Below are 22,423 nucleotides of genomic sequence, written 5' to 3' on the forward strand. Positions count from 1 at the left end.
TTAGGCAGAAAAATACACTGCAAGGCCGTGGTCTCGCTTCAAGCGATGTTGGTTTTCTGGGTTTGGACGCCATAAGCGTCGGGTTCCAAAGGAGCTTGATGCTCCATGCTTGCTCGGGGTCATGGGTTCAAAGAACCCAGATGGTGATTTCAATGTTTTTTTTTCTTTTTTTTTCTTCAATTCAATTCATAGCATATTCAATTTAATAATTTTAATGCATGTACATATATTTGATTCAATTCATGGAAAATATCAAATTTACATAATTCAACAATTATGAATATGCATGTACAATTTATGTAGAATCTAAAATTCAAAAAATGTAAAGTTGGGTCATGCATTATGGTGAATGTTCATGCTATCAGGGCTGCAAAAATATCGAGATAAAAATCCTTGTTTTGGAAGAACCTGATTGCGTGATGATATGGATGAACTAGTTTGATGTAGAAAATCTCCTCGTCAAATTTCTAAGCGCAGCGGTAGGAACGTGCTAATAACATGTTGTAGCCTATTTTATCTAACAAGGGGAAAGGGGCCGGCGGCAAGGGTAGAGAGATTGAGAGAGAGATGTGTTTGTGATATCATAGGGAATTGTGTTTAGGATCTGTTATCCCCCCTACGTAGTGCCTTATTTATAGTAGTAAAAGGAGAGAAGAAATCCTTCATCCCCAAGGAATACAAGTCCATATTGGAAAGAATAACTAGAATCAAATCTAATTTAGAATTTACACAATCACACTTAAATTAGGAAAGTTCACAACATTGAACAAATAATTAGCGAATTATTTGTTGTAGTTATAGAAAAAGCTTCCAAATAATGCAGTTACATATTTTTTATGTATACCCGTTCTATATTTTACTAACTATATTAGCAATATTGTAAATCCAAACATGAATATATATCTCTCTGTGTGTGTGGTTGGGGGAGAAGATCTCCAATATAGTATAGTTAGGTTGTAGTTGGACGACCTAATATGAGACTTTAGAGAAATGAAGGTGAAGGGCAGGTAAGATTAGGACTTGCTTGTTGCAAAGTTTCAACGTGGCCAAGAGCCATTTTAATATTGATCCATTTTAATATGATCCGTTGTATTTGTCAAGTAATGGCTATGTGTTCCCTGTGGTGAGACGGCACAGCTGACTCATCTCTTCTTGTTCCTTTCACTTTTTACTATCTTTTTAGTTTTGAATGTGATTTGGGATAAGCGTTTGCATTTGATATGTTTAGACCTTGGGTGCTCTTAAAGTTTTTTTTATTTTATTTGCAAGGGAATGGTTTTGGGCAAGTTTTGTAAATACTGAGTTTATACTAATTTATTGATCGATCATTTTCTTAGTCTAAATACATCGTTGTATCAAAGAATAGAAGTTATTTCCTAAACAAAAAGAGATGTGTTTCAAACAAAAAGAAAACCATGTGAGCAGAAATTTATTATATTAGCAAATGGTCTTCTCTCTCTTGTTTGATTCACGGGCCATATTCATAAGTGCAAATTATATTTAAATTGATGAAATTTTCATACTCATTTGCAAGTCTACATAGAAAAACAAAATAGTTTGGTCAAAAAAATATAGTTGTGTGAAATTTTAGTGTTCGTTCATTATTAAGAATTTCGGGACAAGTAATGTGGGGAACAAAATAGTTAGGTCAAAAAATATGGTTGTGTGAAATTTTAGTGTTCGTTCATTACTAAGAACTTCGGGACAAACAATAAGGGGTACATAAAACAAATAGCTAGATGATATAAAAAGCCTATATTTTTAAATTATTGCGGGTAGGGTCAATCATGAGATTTTGAGGTCGCGGAGAAGAGTTGGACACATGAGTGGGTTTGCTCAAAAGGAATATGATCAAGAGGTAAGTCTGACCAAAGTTGAATAGAGCTCTAATGACTTTAGTGGGTGGGGATTAGAATTCCTGAACAAAAGATGGTTTCTAGATTCTCATATTTACCACAACAACAACAACAACAACAACAACAACAAAGCATTTTTCCACTAAGTGGGGTCGGCTATATGAATCCTAGAACGCCATTGCGCTCAGTTTTGTGTCATGTCCTCCGTTAGATCCAAGTACTCTACGTCTTTTCTTAGGGTCTCTTCCAAAGTTTTCCTAGGTCTTCCTCTACCCCTTCGGCCCCGAACCTCTGTTCCGTAGTCACATCTTCGAACCGGAGCGTCAGTAGGCCTTCTTTGCACATGTCCAAACCACCGTAACCGATTTTCTCTCATCTTTCCTTCAACTTCGGCTACTCCTACTTTACCTCGGATATCCTCATTCACAATCTTCTCCTTTCTCGTGTGCCCACACATCCCACGAAGCATCCTTATCTCCGCTACACCCATTTTGTGTACGTGTTGATGCTTCACCGCCCAACATTTTGTGCCATACAACATCGCTGGCCTTATTGCCGTCCTATAAAATTTTCCCTTGAGCTTCAGTGACCTACGACGATCACACAACACGCCGGATGCACTCTTACACTTCATCCATCCAGCTTGTATTCTATGGTTGAGATCTCCATCTAATTCTCCGTTCTCTTGCAAGATAGATCCTAGGTAGCGAAAACGGTCGCTTTTTGTGATCGTCGCTAGATTGCTCCGGTCATTAGTGTGGATAAGTATATAAATGGATAGAGATAGGAAAGCAAACACCAGATGTACGTGGTTCACCCATATTGGCTACGTCCATGAAATAGAGGAGTTCTCATTAATTGTGAAGGGTTTACACAAGTACATAGGTTCAAGCTCTCTTTCAGTGAGTACAAGTGAGTGATTTAGTACAAATGACATTAGGAAATATTGTGGGAGAATGATCTCGTAATCACGAAACTTCTAAGTTCCGGAGTGTGGTATCGTCTTGACTTGCCTTATCTGTCTCGTAGGTAGATGTGGCATCTTCTCTGGAAGTACTCTTCCTCCAACCAGTTATCGGATTTGCTCAACACTTCTCATATTTACCAACGAGTAAAAATGCATCCAAATAGAGAAAGCAAAAGGCAAGAGACAAAACGAAGATTAGTAGACTCTAGCTCCTAATAACATAAGGGGCAAAAGGGTTCAAAGATAATAGATTGAATCCTTCAATCCTTAAATAATTAACAACCAAGCAAAAATATGAACTTTAGGGGAATAATAAGCTTCCTCAACATATGAAACAAGCTTTTGGGTGAGGGGGACTAGCCTGGATTTGCATCCAAGTAGTAGACCTGATAGAAAATTTGCCAAAGGAAGACAAGTACAAATTACTTTATCCACAGTGAGGTGCCAATCGGTACCATTAATTTGAGAAGCAGAAAGTAAAGAGAACAAAGGAACGAGAAAACCCTAATTATAAAGACCAAACCAAAATATTTTTATGATTACCAAACCATCTCAAACCGTGAAGCAAGACTTTCCTAGGTTTGAGAATACCGCTCCAAGCACCTAAAGCAGTAGCTTTCTTTCTAACAACCAAGAAATGATTTCGCAAGAGATATTTAGAAGAAACAATTTGAGCCAACCAGTTATCGGATTTGCTCAACACTTTTCATTCCAACTTGGTTAACGCTGCAAGGTTAAACCAATGAGCAGGTCTTCTACCTAAGCCCCTGATAGATTTAGGCAGGCAAACATCGTGCCAGGCTACCAGCGGGCTGTTGCCCTCAAAAGAAAGAATGAGCTTTTCTATCAAGGGCACTAGTAATTGGGTGGTGCTATCCACACACCCATTTTTACTTTTATTTAATATTCTTCAATTTATTTGAGCAAATGGCCGGAAATTGAGAGGGGAGCTTGGAAAGTAAAAAAGAGTGTGTGGATAGCACATCCCTAGTAATCTTAGAAGACACATGAAACAAGCCATGACATAATTAAAGATACCAGAAAGAATAGAATAAATAAGAGTAAGATTAGACTCAATAGACCCAAATTTTCTCCTATAATATGGTAAATATTAACAATTTTCCTCTCTAACTAAAGTCAATAGTACTTGCTACCAATTTCTTTTCATTGATATTTCTTTAAAAGCACAATGTTGATCCAACCAATTTTAGTATTGGAAATATTTTGTGAAAACAAACAAATTACCTCTTTAGAGAATACGTTTCCCAAATCAACCCTAAGTAATGTACAAGGTGATAGCTTACATATATCTTCTCTTATATTGCTTTTTTAAAACGGTATTTCGAGAGTGGTAAATGTATGTACAACGCCTTGGTGGATATGGCCTTCTTCTCTAACCTACTGAGTCCTAGATTCAAACTCTTCCTATTCCCCTTAGTGTAGTGTAGAGTAGTAATATTGTTTTTAATAAAAAAAATACAAAAAACAAAAAATACAGACAATCCAAACTACTAATACTACTATCTAAATGTATTCATCTTTATGTTGCAAGTCTCATGGACATCAAGACTTGAACAAAATATACCTTAAGAGCATCTCCAACCATCCTCAATTGCCCATGCAATTGGGTTAAATTGCCCGCCAAATCCAAAAAATTTTGCTCCACCGGTGGATAGATTGGAGGGCGATCGGACTTAAGGCTGCTGCCCCTTCATAAACCGCCTGGGCTTGCGCCCGTTCGGTACAGAAAAAGCCACGATTGTGGCCCACCCACGTGCACATGTCTCTGCACATCATGTATGTTTGTTTGGCTCCAACAATGCATGTTTGGGTTCCATTTGTCCCTTGCATGTACATCACATGCAATTTATACGGCAATTTTGTTGGAAAATATTAGTATTTAGGTTTATTTTAGTATTTGGGTTTTCTTTATTATTTTAGGATTTTGGCTTAACTCATTCTAGTTAGGGTTTCCTAGGTTTAGTTCTCTATAAATATTGATTGTAATTTAGTTTGAGATATAAGTTAGTCACAATGTAGCCTCTTAGGGTTTTGTAGCCGTTTCAGCATTCTCGTTTATTTAATAATATTCCTATTATTTTGTTAGTCTTGTTCATTGCGCACTCTGATATCCGTTCTCGTTGGTCTGATATTCAACTTGGTATCAGAGCAGGTTTGATCCTTCGAGATTTAATCTGCTTCTGTTTGCTCGTATTAGTTTGTTTGTTTTTGGATTTCAATATTAGTTGTTGGTAGTCTAAACCGCATTTGGAGCATCTGCACCCTTCACAAACCTACATCTCACAGCTTAATCTGCACCTTGACTCGGGTCGTACCCGCATCGACTTCTACAATTCGAATCTGTAGTTACCGGTATGAAGTCATGCAGTTTGACTTTGCACTGGAGTTGTTTTGTTTGCTGCAATCCCTTTCCTTTTGTTCGACTTGGTTACTGCATGCATTGAAAAAAAAGGCCCAACAGGAGGAAAGAAGGAAAGGGAGAAAATAAAAAAGGAATAAGAAAAAAGAGGGGGATTTTTTTTTTTTAAAAAAAAGGAGAAAAAAAAAGTAGAAAAGAATAAAGACAAAAAACGTTGGTTTTTTGTTTGAAGGCCCACACGGGCAGAAAGAAATATATGGTTTGTTTGGTTGGATTTTTTTATTGTTTGTTTGGAAGTTGGTATTGACATCGGTATCGGTATTGGCACTGAAAATTGGAGTTTTGCATCCACATCTACTTTGGCAAACCCATGTTGTGTACCGCCATGAGTTTGACCGGGGGGGTTGGAAAATATTAGTATTTAGGTTTATTTTAGTACTTGGGTTTTCCTTGTTATTTTAGGATTTGGGCCTAGCCCATCCTAGTTAGGGTTTCTTAGGTTTAGTTCTCTATAAATATTGCTTGTAATTTAGTTTGAGATATAAGTTAGTCACAATGTAGCCTCTTAGGGTTTTGTAGCCGTTTCGGCATTCTCGTTTATTTAATAATATTCCTATTATTTTGTTAGTCTTGTTTGTTGCGTACTCTGATATTCAATTTGATATCAGAGTAAGTTTGATTCTTTTGAAGCATATAATATGCTTCTGTTTGTTCGTATCAGTTTGCCTATGTTTTTGTCCAGTTTTGTTTTCTGATTGAGTTACCATTTCGTTGTCTTTACAAAAAAAAAAAAAAAATCTGTTAAAAGTCTGAAGCCGAAGTTGTGCCGAACCACCAGCCCCTGCTATCACCCACCGCTGCGTTTGTTCTATTCCGTATCACCACACTGTTTTCCGCACTGCATCAGACCCGTTTGAATCTGACCAACATCCATAGTTTGCCCTGTTAAAGGTTGTTTGATTCACGCCGTCGCACCGAACTGTAAATGCAAAACCCATTTTGTAGTATTGCTGCTGTTTGAAACTTTGAAGAAGATCTAGAAAAAAAAAAGAAAAAAAAAGGGGAAAACGAAACAGAAAAAGGAGGAGTAAAAAGACAAAAGGGAAATAGAAGAAAATGCTTTGTTTTTGAGGTTGACTTTGTGCCCATACGGGCAAGCAGAAAAAAAATTGGTTGTTTTTTTTTTTTAATGTTTTGGGCTCTCATGTTGCTGCTATTGGGACTTGTTGATTGAAGTTATTGTTGAGCCTTTTGTTTAGCTTGTCTATTGTTCCCACCGCGACGATCGCTCGAGTGCTTGGACTGGTAACCACTCAAATGACGTTACGAAAGTTGGATTTTTTGTTTTTTGTTCAAGTTTTGTTCGGAAGTTCGCAATTTGCATTGGCACTGAATTGGAAATTGGCATTGGCTTTGGTATTAGCATTGGTATTGGCATTGGCATTGACATTGGAATTTGGAATCTTGCACTTATACCGATGGAATTTTGTATTAAAATTGGCATCGGAAATTAGCATAATGGAGCTTGCATCCGCATCTGCTTGTTGGCAAACTCATGTCGTGTATCGCCATGAGTTTAACGGGGGCATGGGAAAATATTATTATTTAGATTTATTTTAATGTTTGATATTTTAGGCTTAGCCCATTAGTATTAATGTTTCGTTTCCTTGCCTATTAGGGTTAGGTTAGTTTTCTATATATATTGTACTTTGTAACTCTTTAGAATATCAAGTTAGTCACAATGTAGCCTCTTAGGGTTTTGTAGCCGTTTCGGCATTCTCGTTTGTTTAATAATATTCCTATTATTTTGTTAGTCTTGTTCGTTGCGCACTCTGATATTCAACTCAATTAAACAACAATAAAAAGGCTTACTTTTATCTACCTTTTTTCACTTTGTTCTCTCTAACTCAAAAGTTACCATTTTACTCTTTGAAATTCAAAATTCGCTTCATTTTGTCATTTGATCTCAATTTTGATTTCAACTAGCTTCTTTTAAACTTAATATTATCCAATTGACCAAGGTTAAGTGAAAGAACACGTGGTAGATGATTAGGTGTATGGTGAGTATACACCAAAGTTTAAGGTGATAAGCAAACATGCCCCCATGTGTTTTAGGAGGTGACCTTAGGGAGAAGAGTGAGTCCAGAAGCCAAAGTGGAACGAAATTTGAGTTTCAAAGAGTAAAGTAGTGACTTTTAAATGTGACATTTTGGATGCGGTCTCTAACTATCACTGTTCTTTGACTAAAACCTTTGTGATTTTTAGTTTTTTATCGAAGTCTCTGACATTAATGTAATAATGTATTTCTATGTAGGTTATTTTATTTTTAAACTAAAAATGAAATTTGTAGTTATTTATTATGAATTTGTTATATGAAAAGTGTACCCTTTTTGTAGTTATTTAATATCAAATGAATTATGGATTTTAAATAATGTATTTCCTGTAGTTATTTATATAAAAATGGATAGAGAAAAGATTGAATGAATTTTAAATAAAAAATGGATACATTTGATATTAAAAAAGGGTACACTTTTCATATAACAAACTGATATATTTAAGAATGGGTACATATCATTTTTTTATAAAAATTTAATGGCTACAAACTTATTCTAATTTTATTTTTTATATTTTGGAAATGTTTGAATTAAAATTAATTAGGAGTTTAGTAAGGGTGTGAGTATTAAAACTCTAAATCAATTACTAATTTTTATTATAAAAATTATGTAACTTACATGTAATTCATTAATGACACACCCTAACCCGAAGACTAGGACATGCTGGCCGTCACGTGAGCGTGACGTAACCATAACGCAAGCGGAAACGATTTAATAATAAAATACGAGTCAACGAAAACCACTAATTGCAGTTATTTACAACCTAGCATTCTATGTGCATAAGAGTGTACTAAACACACATAAACAGAGCATAAGCGTCTAGGTGCAGTCAAGTAGGACCATAACTATTTTACAACACCCTCGGGTGAATCCTACATTTATTTAGTCTGTCAGAACGCCGAAGCAGTCCTCGTAGGCCACCAACGCCTCAACTATCAACTAGAACCTGGAGGGGCGAAAAACAGAAAACGTGAGTGGGCGAAAATAAAGCTTTTCCAAAACATTTCATAAATCCACATTTATAACCCCTTTTTGGAAAACCTGTATACTTTCCCAGAAAAATAGTATATAGCATATATATCTCAACTGTCTCGATCAACAATCTTATAACAGATTCAATAAAGAATGTACCATGCCAAATTCAGCAGTTTAGTATGAATGCATTGACATAATATAAATCAGGTAAAAGAAATAATCAATCGGAGGCCCTCTAATAGCCCTGAACGATTGAACCTAGAGCTCAACATCTATCAATCTCACTCTCTGCCGGAGTCACTCCGCGTGACCTGTCCGGCCTTCTGCACATAAGTCGGAACCACCTAATGTAGTCTGAACGACTCATGGTAATATTCGCTCTAGTGCTTCTCTCATCAATCATCTGTATACAATAACCTAAGGTCACCCACCAGTCATAATCTCACTAACACTCTACGACTGGCCCGTCGTACCCACTCCGCGTGGACTGTACGACCAGCATCTACTTGGATCCAAGGCGAGCGTGCGATGCGGTGAATACTATAAGCACTAAACCATGGTGCAGGATATGAGCTCAATATATCATCATCCTCAACATAACAGTAATTAAATACTTACCTGTGCGTCCACAGCACCATCATACATATATGCATCATACGACAGTTCATAATATCCATAACATTCTATGCATGGCAATCACATCATATTTCATTTCATTTCAATATACTTTTCATTTAAATTTGATTTCTGGGGAAATCGAGTATATAGGTATATATAAAAACAAATGCCCACTCACTGGTATGTCGCCGGGTCGTAACCCCCTTGACGCCCCTGGATGTGCTCGTCCTCGTTAAAAGTTCCACCTAGAAGTGAAATAACTTAAAACAATCATTTAACGCACATTTAACGCACCTAAACCAACTAGGTAATAAATTCTTCATACGATGCTCAAATTAGGTATATGAATATACCACAGTGACCTACACAACCTCAGGATCATCCCCATATTTTTAAAATAATTTTTGGATGCTCCACGCGCCCCCACGCGCCTGACGTGGCACGGACCTACGCGCGGCCCACGCGCAGCCACGTGCCAGGCACACTGACGGTACAGTGAACGGCGTTAGGAATATTCCCGGCATATTCCGTTAAAAACTAACGGTTTCCGTTAAAGTTAACTAACGGCGTCGGAATATTCCGTCAAACTTGACGGAAGATTCCCTGTCTTCTCCGGCGAGTCGCCGGTCGCCGGCGGCTGTTCGCCGGTTTCTGGAAAATTTTCAAATCCACTATTCTCCTTCGTTTTTCAACCAATTTCTTCGCATTTTATACCAAAATGAAGCATTTAACATGTACTATCACGTTGGAAGGGTTTTAAGGCCTAAAAACTACGAGATCATACCTTCCAAAATTCCTCAAATTCGGCCAAACTCGAACCCAACGATCCCAACGTCCAAACTTTCCAAACTTCACACCCCGAGCTTCGTGGGAACCTCCTAGAGCTCCCTATGATCTTAGTTTGGCCTAAAAATCAACAAACACAAAGTTCATGAACAGTAGCAATCTCGGAGCTTAAGTTTTCTACATGGAATCGTGGGAAATCTTACCTGAAAACAATATCAATGTGTTCGTATGGTCCTTACGAACACGATGCTACCTTCCTCGACCTTAACTTGTGAAGTTTTCAAGGTCTTGGGTGTTTGTCCGAGAGTTTGAGAGAGAATGAGAGTAAGAGAGAGAGTGAGAGAGTGTTTCTGAGATGAAGAAAGAGAGAGAGTGTGACTAAGGAGATGAGAGAGAGACAACAAAACGGGTTTTGGGGAGGGATTTAGGGTATAAGGCCCTACCTTAACCCATATAATAATAACACATACAAATATATAATTCTAACCCTAGTTTAGGATCTTAAAGTAAAACAAATGTCAAAATTACGCACCTTAATCCCGTTTAAGGGCGTTTCTGTAATTTCACGTCCTCGGTATTAAGTAATTCTGGGACGGGCTGTGACAATCTCCCCTCCTTATAGAATTTCGTCCCCGAAATTCCAGTCACCAACCAAACCCTCAATACTCATAAAATAGCCTCGGATACATATCTCTCATCCGTTCTTCTGTCTCCCAAGTAGCTTCTTCCGCTGAATGGTTCCTCCACAATACTTTTACCAAGCTCACGGTCTTATTCCTCAAAGTCTTATCTTTCCAATCCAGTATAGTCACTGGTTCCTCATCGTACGTCAAGTCCGGATTAATTTCCAATGGTTGAGGAGGAATCACATGTGAAGGATCTGACACATAATGCCGAAGCATCGAGACATGGAACACATTATGTACCTTAGACAACTCTGGAGGTAGCTCCAACCTGTAAGCAACTTCACCAATCCTCTCAGTGATCTCATAAGGTCCAATGTACCTGGGACTTAGCTTTCCTTTCTTTCCAAAGCGAACCACACCTCTCCAAGGCGATAATTTCAGAAATACATAGTCGCCCACATTATACATTCTATCCGTGGTATGTCGATCCGCTAGGCTCTTTTGTCTATCCTGGGCCACTTTCAGGTTAGATTTAATTACCTGAACATTCTGAGTAGTCTCATCCACAATCTCGGGCCCTTCAAGTATTCTTTCACCAACCTCTGACCAACATAATGGCGTACGACAAGCTTTTCCATAAAGTGCTTCAAATGGAGACATTCCAATACTCGAATGAAAACTATTATTGTAGGCAAACTCCATCAAATCCAAACGATCATGCCAAGAATCACCAAATTGCATCACAGAGGATCTCAACATATCCTCGAGTGTCTGAATAGTTCTCTCCGACTGACCATCTGTCTGTGGATGATAAGCTGTACTGTAAAGCAATCTAGTACCCAAAGCTTCTTGAAAAGCTATCCAAAACTTAGAAGTAAATCTTGGATCTCGATTAGAAATAATATTCACTGGGACACCATGATACTTTACAACCTTCGATATGAATAACTGAGCCAACTTATTTAAAGGATACTTCTCCCTTACTGGAATAAAATGTGCTGATTTGGTAAGTCGATCTACAACCACCCAAATGCCATCAAAACCATTTTGTGTACGTGGCAGCTTATACACAAAATCCATCGTTATATTCTCCCATTTCCACTGGGGAACGGGAAGTGGTTGCAATCTCCCAAACGACTTCTTTCTTTCAGCCTTAACCTGCTGGCAGACAATACACCTACTCACATACTCTGCAATCTCTCTCTTCATACCCGGCCAATAGTAGAATGGTCGAATGGTATGATACATTTTAGTTCCTCCTGGGTGCATAGCATAAGCCGAACAATGTGCTTCATCCAAGATTTCTTTCTTCAGTTCTTCATTGTTAGGCACATACATCCTGTTCTCTTGCATAAGCATACCATCTGATCCTCGGATCTTGAGATCTTTCTTCTTCCCTTCATTTCTTAAATTGATCAATTCTTGAATTTCTTCATCCAACGATTGAGCTGCAAGCACCCGATCAATTAAAATTGGCTTGACTTGAAAATTGGCAAGAAAAGCTTCACTTTGCTCTTCCCATTCTAATTCTACTCCAGTAGATCTCAACTCTGCCAGAAGAGAAACACGACTGGCATACAAAGCATTAAGTCGCCCCTGAGGCTTTCTACTCAGAGCATCAGCTACCACATTTGCACGACCCGGATGGTACTCAATCGTGCAATCATAATCACTTAACAATTCCAACCATCTTCTCTGACGAAGATTAAGATCATGCTGAGTGAAAAGGTACTTAAGGCTTTTATGATCGGTAAAGATCTTACATTTCTCGCCATAGAGATAACGTCTCCAAATCTTCAAAGCAAACACAATAGCTGCTAACTCAAGATCGTGAGTCGGATAGTTTCTTTCATGAGTCTTCAACTGCCTAGAAGCATAGGCAATCACTCTACTCTGCTGCATCAAAACACAACCCAAACCATTCAAAGAAGCATCACTATAGATCTCGAAGTTACCATCATCATCAGGAAGTACTAACACAGGTGCATGAGTAAGGCAATACTTCAACTGCTGGAAACTTTGCTCACAACTTTCATCCCATTCAAACTTAACATCCTTCCTGGTTAACTTCGTTAATGGCAAGGCAATCATAGAAAAGTCTTGAACAAACCGTCTATAATAACCTGCCAAACCAAGAAAACTCCGCACCTCAGTGACCGTTCGAGGTTGTTCCCAATTTTCCACTGCTGCTATCTTTTGAGGATCCACTTGAATTCCCTGAGCTGATACTACATGTCCCAAAAATGCCACTTGATCCAGCCAAAATTCACATTTACTAAACTTGGCATATAATCGGTGATCCCTCAATTTCCTTAACACCAAGTTAAGATGTCGAATATGGTCTGATTTCGACTTAGAATATATCAGGATATCATCAATAAAAACAATGACAAATCTGTCAAGATATTCCTGGAATACTTCATTCATCAATCTCATGAAAGCTGCAGGGGCATTAGTCAGTCCAAATGGCATAACCAAAAATTCATAATGCCCATAACGAGTCCTGAAAGCTGTTTTATGAACATCCTCATCTTTAATCTTTAATTGATAATACCCAGACCTCAAATCGATCTTAGAAAACACACAGGCACCCTTGAGCTGATCAAACAAATCATCTATACGAGGCAAGGGATAACGGTTTTTAATCGTCACCCGATTCAGTTGCTTGTAATCAATGCACAATCTCAAAGTTCCATCTTTCTTTCTTACAAACAACACCGGAGCTCCCCACGGTGAAGAACTAGGCTGAATGAACCCTTTATCAATTAATTCTTGCAATTGAATTTTCAACTCTCTTAATTCCGATGGTGCCATTCTATAAGGAGTCAAAGAGATAGGGTTCGTACCTGGAAGTAATTCAATCGAAAATTCCACGTCTCTATCTGGAGGCAATCCAGGCAAATCATCTGGAAATACATCAGGATAGTGTCTGACTACTCCGACTTCCTCCACACTACCGGAATCAACATCATTTAACACCACATGTGCCAAGTATCCCTGACAACCCTTGGATAACAATTTCTTTGCCCTTATGGCTGAAATAACACCATGCCTCACCCCATTTCTTTCACCCACAAATGTAACCTCGGGTAGTCCAGGACGAAGAAAAGTAACTGATTTCCCGTAACAATCTATATGGGCGCGATTATAATGCAACCAATCCGCCCCTAAAATCACATCAAAATCCACGATGTCTAACGGGATAAGATTAGCAGGCATAATGACATTATCTACCATCACTGGACACCCAGAGTAAAAACTATCAACATAACATTTATCCCCTCTAGGCATAGCAAACTCTAAATCAAACCCTAGAGGTGAAGGATGAGGTTGCGTTATTTGAGCAAATGTATGAGAAATCACAGAGTGTGTAGCACCACAATCAATCAAGACTCTAGCAAAATGACCAAGAACATTCAACGTACCCATAATCAAGTCTGGATGGTTCTGAGCATCTTGCAGCGATATGTGGTTAACACGTCCCTGAGCTGGCTGTCGTCCTCCACGACCTCTGCCACTCTGATTACCTCGTCCCTGATGAATACTTCCTTGACCTGTCTGGGCAGGCGGCCTAAACGACCCTGCACTGCTAGCAGCAACTCCGCTCTGTTGGGGCTGACCCCCCTGATACCACTGAGATCCGCTAGCTGGCATAGACGGATATGAAGTATAACCTCCTTGATCCTGAGAATATCCACTCTGAAAATAAGGATCCTGGGAATAGTGATACTGTCCCGGAGCATAAGGAGCAGCATCACCCTGATAGTGATAAGCACCACCACGACCACCCTGGCCATAACTGCCTGAATTAAAGTTCTGTTGAGTCGGTGCTGGTGTTGGCCTAACAGGCTGCTAGGGCCTCTGCTGATTCTGGGGACAATACATAGCTCTATGTCCTGTCTGACCACATGTAAAACATGCACCACTGCTTCTCCTACATTCCCCATGATGTCGGAAATTACAACGGCGACATAACGGAGAACCCGAACTACCAGTACCACCAAAACCTCTCTGACCAGAAAATCTAGGTCCATTACCAAACCTACCACCTCCTCTCCTCGGACCTGTGGCACTAAATCCACCACTGGAAGAACTGGAACTCATTCCACTTTTCTTGAAATTCTGCGTCTGACGAGGTCCTGGAATGGAAACACCTTTACCTTTCTCATTTTTCTTCTGACCATTACCCTTATCCTCTTCATCCTCATTGTCCGGAAGATTATCAGAGTCTTCCATCCGGACCAGAATCTCAAAATACTCATGATAATCGGCACAGGGAAGTGCATTGGCAAACGTTCTGTACTTCTTCTTAGATCCTAACTTGAAACGACGAAGCATTTCTGCTTGATTACCCGCTAAATCAGAATCATAACGGGATAAATCAGTAAACTTCCTGTAGTACTCATGTGCAGACATATTCCTCTGCTTCAGACTGGTGAATTCCTGTTTCTTGCGATCTATATATTCCGGAGGAACAAATCTCTTCATAAAATTTTCCTTAAATACCTCCCATTCGGCTGCCCTTTCAGGTGCCATGTGCCTCGACTGATTTATCCACCATGCCGCTGGCTCACGGCCCAAAAACCAGGTGGTGGTCTCCACCCATCTATTAGCTGGCAGGTTTCCCTGACTTTGCATCACTTGAAAGGTCTGCTCAATTCGATCCAACCACTTTTCTGCCCCTTCATAACCTTCATTTCCCTCAAAGGTTTCCAATTTCAGATTATACATCGTCTCTACAGGTGTTCTCTGAGGAGGACGGATATTAGCCTGAAAAGCTTGAGCCATTGCTGCCCCTAGCTGAGTTATATCGGGGAAATTAGGCTCAGCAGCACGGCGAGGATCTCTACGAGGCGGCATAATTCTGACAGAAAACATCCAAAAATTAATAAGTAAAATCACTAGTTATACAGGACTGCAACCTATGCTCTGATACCAAACTGACACACCCTAACCCGAAGACTAGGACATGCTGGCCGTCACGTGAGCGTGACGTAACCATAACGCAAGCGGAAACGATTTAATAATAAAATACGAGTCAACGAAAACCACTAATTGCAGTTATTTACAACCTAGCATTCTATGTGCATAAGAGTGTACTAAACACACATAAACAGAGCATAAGCGTCTAGGTGCAGTCAAGTAGGACCATAACTATTTTACAACACCCTCGGGTGAATCCTACATTTATTTAGTCTGTCAGAACGCCGAAGCAGTCCTCGTAGGCCACCAACGCCTCAACTATCAACTAGAACCTGGAGGGGCGAAAAACAGAAAACGTGAGTGGGCGAAAATAAAGCTTTTCCAAAACATTTCATAAATCCACATTTATAACCCCTTTTTGGAAAACCTGTATACTTTCCCAGAAAAATAGTATATAGCATATATATCTCAACTGTCTCGATCAACAATCTTATAACAGATTCAATAAAGAATGTACCATGCCAAATTCAGCAGTTTAGTATGAATGCATTGACATAATATAAATCAGGTAAAAGAAATAATCAATCGGAGGCCCTCTAATAGCCCTGAACGATTGAACCTAGAGCTCAACATCTATCAATCTCACTCTCTGCCGGAGTCACTCCGCGTGACCTGTCCGGCCTTCTGCACATAAGTCGGAACCACCTAATGTAGTCTGAACGACTCATGGTAATATTCGCTCTAGTGCTTCTCTCATCAATCATCTGTATACAATAACCTAAGGTCACCCACCAGTCATAATCTCACTAACACTCTACGACTGGCCCGTCGTACCCACTCCGCGTGGACTGTACGACCAGCATCTACTTGGATCCAAGGCGAGCGTGCGATGCGGTGAATACTATAAGCACTAAACCATGGTGCAGGATATGAGCTCAATATATCATCATCCTCAACATAACAGTAATTAAATACTTACCTGTGCGTCCACAGCACCATCATACATATATGCATCATACGACAGTTCATAATATCCATAACATTCTATGCATGGCAATCACATCATATTTCATTTCATTTCAATATACTTTTCATTTAAATTTGATTTCTGGGGAAATCGAGTATATAGGTATATATAAAAACAAATGCCCACTCACTGGTATGTCGCCGGGTCGTAACCCCCTTGACGCCCCTGGATGTGCTCGTCCTCGTTAAAAGTTCCACCTAGAAGTGAAATAACTTAAAACAATCATTTAACGCACATTTAACGCACCTAAACCAACTAGGTAATAAATTCTTCATACGATGCTCAAATTGGGTATATGAATATACCACAGTGACCTACACAACCTCAGGATCATCCCCATATTTTTAAAATAATTTTTGGATGCTCCACGCGCCCCCACGCGCCTGACGTGGCACGGACCTACGCGCGGCCCACGCGCAGCCACGTGCCAGGCACACTGACGGTACAGTGAACGGCGTTAGGAATATTCCCGGCATATTCCGTTAAAAACTAACGGTTTCCGTTAAAGTTAACTAACGGCGTCGGAATATTCCGTCAAACTTGACGGAAGATTCCCTGTCTTCTCCGGCGAGTCGCCGGTCGCCGGCGGCTGTTCGCCGGTTTCTGGAAAATTTTCAAATCCACTATTCTCCTTCGTTTTTCAACCAATTTCTTCGCATTTTATACCAAAATGAAGCATTTAACATGTACTATCACGTTGGAAGGGTTTTAAGGCCTAAAAACTACGAGATCATACCTTCCAAAATTCCTCAAATTCGGCCAAACTCGAACCCAACGATCCCAACGTCCAAACTTTCCAAACTTCACACCCCGAGCTTCGTGGGAACCTCCTAGAGCTCCCTATGATCTTAGTTTGGCCTAAAAATCAACAAACACAAAGTTCATGAACAGTAGCAATCTCGGAGCTTAAGTTTTCTACATGGAATCGTGGGAAATCTTACCTGAAAACAATATCAATGTGTTCGTATGGTCCTTACGAACACGATGCTACCTTCCTCGACCTTAACTTGTGAAGTTTTCAAGGTCTTGGGTGTTTGTCCGAGAGTTTGAGAGAGAATGAGAGTAAGAGAGAGAGTGAGAGAGTGTTTCTGAGATGAAGAAAGAGAGAGAGTGTGACTAAGGAGATGAGAGAGAGACAACAAAACGGGTTTTGGGGAGGGATTTAGGGTATAAGGCCCTACCTTAACCCATATAATAATAACACATACAAATATATAATTCTAACCCTAGTTTAGGATCTTAAAGTAAAACAAATGTCAAAATTACGCACCTTAATCCCGTTTAAGGGCGTTTCTGTAATTTCACGTCCTCGGTATTAAGTAATTCTGGGACGGGCTGTGACAATTAATATATTAATGTTAGGGACTTTGATCAAAATCTACAAAATAATAAGGTCTTAGTCAATAAACATTAGAAATTAAGGACCGGATGCTAATTTTTCCCTTTAAAATTATAGAAAATAAAATGAGATTAAAATAGAATTCTAAGAGACGTAGTTGAAAATTAGCCTTATAAAAACTTGTACTAACATTTATGCATGTTTGTCTGTAATGCTATGTATTTGTTACTGCTCTATTTTTTTGAACAAAATGTTATTGTTTTATTAATTATGTTTGTTTGTAATGTTAATTTTGTATTTAAAATTATAATAGAGAGTTTTATTTTTAAAGAATAAACTTACACATTTACAAGACACAAAACGTGAAAAAAAAAAGTAGGGTTATGCACACCCCGACTTTTACTTCTCACACATTCTTCTCAATTTTTGGTCATCAAATCGAATGAATTGAAGAAGATCAATGGAAGAAAATTTAACAAAGGTATGTGAGAAGTAAAAAACCGTAAATAACATTACTCAAAAATTATTTGTAAATAGCAATCCCCCTTACCCTTACCCTTCATCTTTCCAAAAGGGTGGATTTGCACAAAAACAATTACTGTTTTGAGAATAGTAAAGGCAATTTTTTTTACCCCTTGCCATCCACTAACGGGTGAAGATGCTCTAAGAAATTAACTATAGTAGTTAATCAAATGGATAATTAACTAGGTACAAGTGATGTGAATTTTGAATTACAGAATCTAATTTACAACAAATAGAAAGGAATAAAAAAACACACACATTTTGTGCAAATGATCATAGGAAAAAGAGAGTTGATATCATTTTACATGAACAGAGGAAAATTAAATAAAAGAAAAAAAAAGATGAAAAAGCAGCTGGAAGATGATTGCATTGAATTCAATTAAGCAGAGAACTGAAGAAGCCATTGGAGGCCTCAAGACCAACTTGGCTTCTGGGCTCCTTTGCCCACTTGACAAACTCCATCTTTCGGTGTCCAATCTTCTTCTGCAGGGTTTGAACCGAAACGGAAACGCAAGAAGCCAACTCACTCTTTAGCTGCTGATGATGATGATCATCCTTTTGTCCATTCTTCACCGTTCTCTCATACTCTTCTGCAACCAAAATTGCAATATCTGCCATCTCTCTCTCTCTCTCTCTCAACTTGCTTTGAAATTGTTGGGACTTGGTTGATAATTTGATAGACAATATAACGTTGCCTGTCGGACGCAATTATTTATAGGAACGGAACTTGAGATGCTAACAGAAGCGGATAAGGCTTACAGGTTACTGCAGGAAAACTAAAGAAAGTTTCGAAAAATTTTAGTTTTTAACGAAAATAACAAAATAAAGATGTAAGTAAATATTACTAGAAGTGATTTTTCGAGATAAAAATATCTTTAACGTTAAAAATAAATATTACCATAAGTGTTCATTAAGATTCCTTTATTTTATTTTAGTGTGGGTGGTTTCGTGGTTTTGGTTTTGGTTTCCATTTGTTTGTTTTAACCTTTAATGGTATGAGGGCGCCCGCCGAAAATATAACTGAAAGTGGGCTAAGTGTCATGCATTGCTAAAAGCCTCTAGAGGGCTAACACCTGTCTCGTACAACACAGATTATATCATTTGCCACCGACATCGTACAGAGAAACATGCATGTCTGTCTGTCAAACATTATAAGGATTCTCACATTCTAATTGTTTATTGTATATTGTGCGGTTAGTTTTCTTTAGATATTATTTGTGTTTAAGTTTAAATAAAAAAAGTCAAATTATTTCTGACCGTGCGATGCACAATAAATGATTAAAATGTAAAAATCTTTAGGATCCTTACAATTTAGATCTAGATGAAATCCAAATACCTGAATCCGAGCAGTAGACTTGATAGAAAATTTGCCAAAGGAAGACAACGCCCACAGTTACGTTCAATGAATGAGGATCCTCTCCTTTAATTTGCCAAAGGAATACCATTAACTTGATAGAAAATTTGCCAAAGGAATACCATTAACTTGAGAAGCAGAAAGTAAAGAGAACAAAAGGAACAATAAACCCTAATTATAAGACCAAAACAAAATATTTTTAATTGAGTAAATTGTAGCAATAGTTTCTCAATTTTAATTAAATTGGAGCAATGGTCCCTCAACTAACAATTCATTACTATTAGTTACTCAACTCATCAAAATGTGTGGCTATGGTCTTTTTCATCAATTTCGTCAGAATTTTGTCAAAATAAGTTATGTTGGAAAAACCATTGCTACAATTGGGGTCCTTGAACTCATCAAAACGTGTAGCTATGATTATTTTCGTCAAATTCGTCAGAATTTTGTCAAAATAAGTTATGTTGGAAGTGAAGGAAATCTTTTGGGAAAACATGTTCATTTGAGCAACATCATATAGCATGCAATTAACAATTAAAGGCGGAATCATGCTTGTATGCACTCAAAAACAAAACATTACCATGAAATTCAAAGCCTAGTAGATTGGTGAACCAATAATCAACTCAAAACAAAGTGAGTTGAAATTAATACCTTTGTAGATTCCTCTTTGCATAAGCAAAGGCTAATCACCCAAAGAGATAGGGCCTTCATTCCTTGCTTCTTAGATCCATGGATTTGGATGGAAGAATAGGTTCTCCAAGTTCCCAAAATTGAGAACCTCTAAGTCTCTTCACCAAGGTTAGATTGTAGAAGAAATGAGTGACCTTGGAGTAGTAGGATTGCTAGATGTACCCTCCAAGGTGTTGGCCTCTTTAGAGAGAAATGGAGAGACAATTCTCACCCATTTTTCCCCAAAAATAAACCCTTTTATCCTTAATGAATATTTGGCTATAAAGTCATTTATATAGTCACTTCTTTAAGTGACCTAAATAACCAAAACCCTAATTCATTCCATATGGCTGGCCATTTAGGGATTTTTGGGCTTTTGGGCTTTAATGAATCTTTATTCATTAAATTGTCATACAACTTAAGTTAATGGGCTTGACGTTCGAAGCCCATTGGGCCTTAAGGTCCAAAACTATACCGAAGTCATTTAACGAACTTATTCGTTTGATTAATTAACATATTAATTAATCCTTGCCATAAATAAATGATTAAACCATTTAATCATTCTTACTCATTTCCATTTAATCTCCAATCTCTACCTTTTATGGTGTGCGATCCATTAGGTTCCTTTTAGCGAGGTAGTGGGCGATTAAAACCATTTTACATCGATTGTGAATTGAAACTATTTTCAATTCTCCCTTTAGTGATTACACACGTTTAGGGCTTCCACAAACCATGAGTGACACCTAGCAGCATATCATGGTTATCCAAGCTAATCAGAAGAGGTGGAGAACCTATTCAGTTCGAGATTACAAATGCAATACGGTCTTTCTCTAATCTAATACTCTTGACCACATTGTTTGGTTTGATAGTTTATTTTCTCATGTCTACTATCCAATGTGTGTCTTGTGCTTATATGATTACCTTGAATGTGATTCGGAACGCATTCCCTAATCTCATTCATACTCTGGCCAGAGATTCAAATCATATCAGAGAGTATTCTCCCTCAAACGGTTTGAAGGTTAGAGATCCCTTGTTGCGCATTCACTTGTCTCCATAGATAAGTGGCTTGACCCCAACGATGCCGTGGACACCCTCCTGATGGAGTGACTTTGACATAATCAAAGGTCAAGGACTTAACCACAAGACAACTATGATGCCTCAGGTCAAAGGACTACTTTGCATTATCCCAACCATGAGTTCTCATGTGACATGGAATATGAGAACTCTTCGTTGATCGCGTTCAGTGAACTCATTCTCTATTGAGCACCTACCGTACTTGTCTTGATGTCACATACACCAATGATTCGAGACTAATCACTCTCCCTGAGAGAAGACATAGTACGTACTGATCTTAACGGACTGTCAACGCCCAATTGGCAATCCTATGATCAGGAACGTTTAGGATGTGTCTACGAAAGAATGGTCTCATGAATCTAACTTCATTAGATTACATTCTCCCAATCACATATTCCTTGGACTTTATCGTTTAAGCATATAACATTTATATGAGACGGCTCAAACAATAATCTTTACCCTTTATATGTAAAACTAGATTAGTTTAACATGTGAAATGTCCGTAAAGTATCATCACATGATTGGCTTTAGGGCACATTTCCAACAGGAAGGACCATTGCTACAACTGGATTAAAATTGAGAAATCATTGCTCCAATTTGGTTAAAGTTGAGAGGCCATTTCTGCAGTTGGATTAAAATTGATGGATCAATAGAATGAATTTTTAGTTAAGGGACCATATCTGCACGTTTTGATGAGTTGAAAGATTAACGGTAATGGATTTTTAGTTGAGGGACCATTGCTCTGATTGTGTTAAAGTTAATGGACCATTGCTACAATTTAATCTTAGATTACCAACCATCTCAAACCGTCCTAGATTTCAGAATACCGCTCTAAGCAGCTAAAGCAGTAGTTTTCTTTCTAACAACCAAGAAATGATCTCGCCACCAGTTATCGGGCTTGGTCAACACATTTCATCCCAACTTAGTTAACAATGGAAGATTAAAACAATGAGCAAGGCTAATGGATACAAGAGGGTTGTTGCCATTATTTTCCCAAAAGAGATAATGAGCTTCTCTGATCATAAGGGCATTAGAAGTTTTGGAGGACACATGAAACAAGCCATGACATGATTACGAAGACCAAAAAAATCAGACTGAATAAGAGTAAGGTGGTACTAAAACCTATAGTAAGGTGAATAAAATTCAATTCTCCTCTCTAACTGCTAAAATTTATTTTCATTGATATTTCCTTAAAA

At 38.4% G+C, this 22,423-nt stretch overlaps 2 long non-coding RNA genes across 2 annotated transcripts; both read right to left on the bottom strand.

Moving 5' to 3' along the window:
* Positions 1–8,040: 8,040 nt before the first annotated feature.
* LOC139192413 (uncharacterized) lies at positions 8,041–9,817 on the bottom strand. The gene is made up of 3 exons (XR_011576571.1): positions 9,695–9,817; positions 9,089–9,155; positions 8,041–8,263 (listed from the first exon to the last, which is right to left on the bottom strand). It is a non-coding gene; the product is annotated as an uncharacterized lncRNA (long non-coding RNA).
* Positions 9,818–15,354: 5,537 nt separating this feature from the next.
* On the bottom strand, positions 15,355–17,131 carry LOC139192404 (uncharacterized). Its single transcript, XR_011576550.1, has 3 exons — positions 17,009–17,131; positions 16,403–16,469; positions 15,355–15,577 (listed from the first exon to the last, which is right to left on the bottom strand). It is a non-coding gene; the product is annotated as an uncharacterized lncRNA (long non-coding RNA).
* Positions 17,132–22,423: the final 5,292 nt, after the last annotated feature.

Source organism: Malus domestica, chromosome 15 (assembly GCF_042453785.1).
Source record: "Malus domestica chromosome 15, GDT2T_hap1".
Lineage (NCBI taxonomy): Eukaryota > Viridiplantae > Streptophyta > Magnoliopsida > Rosales > Rosaceae > Malus > Malus domestica.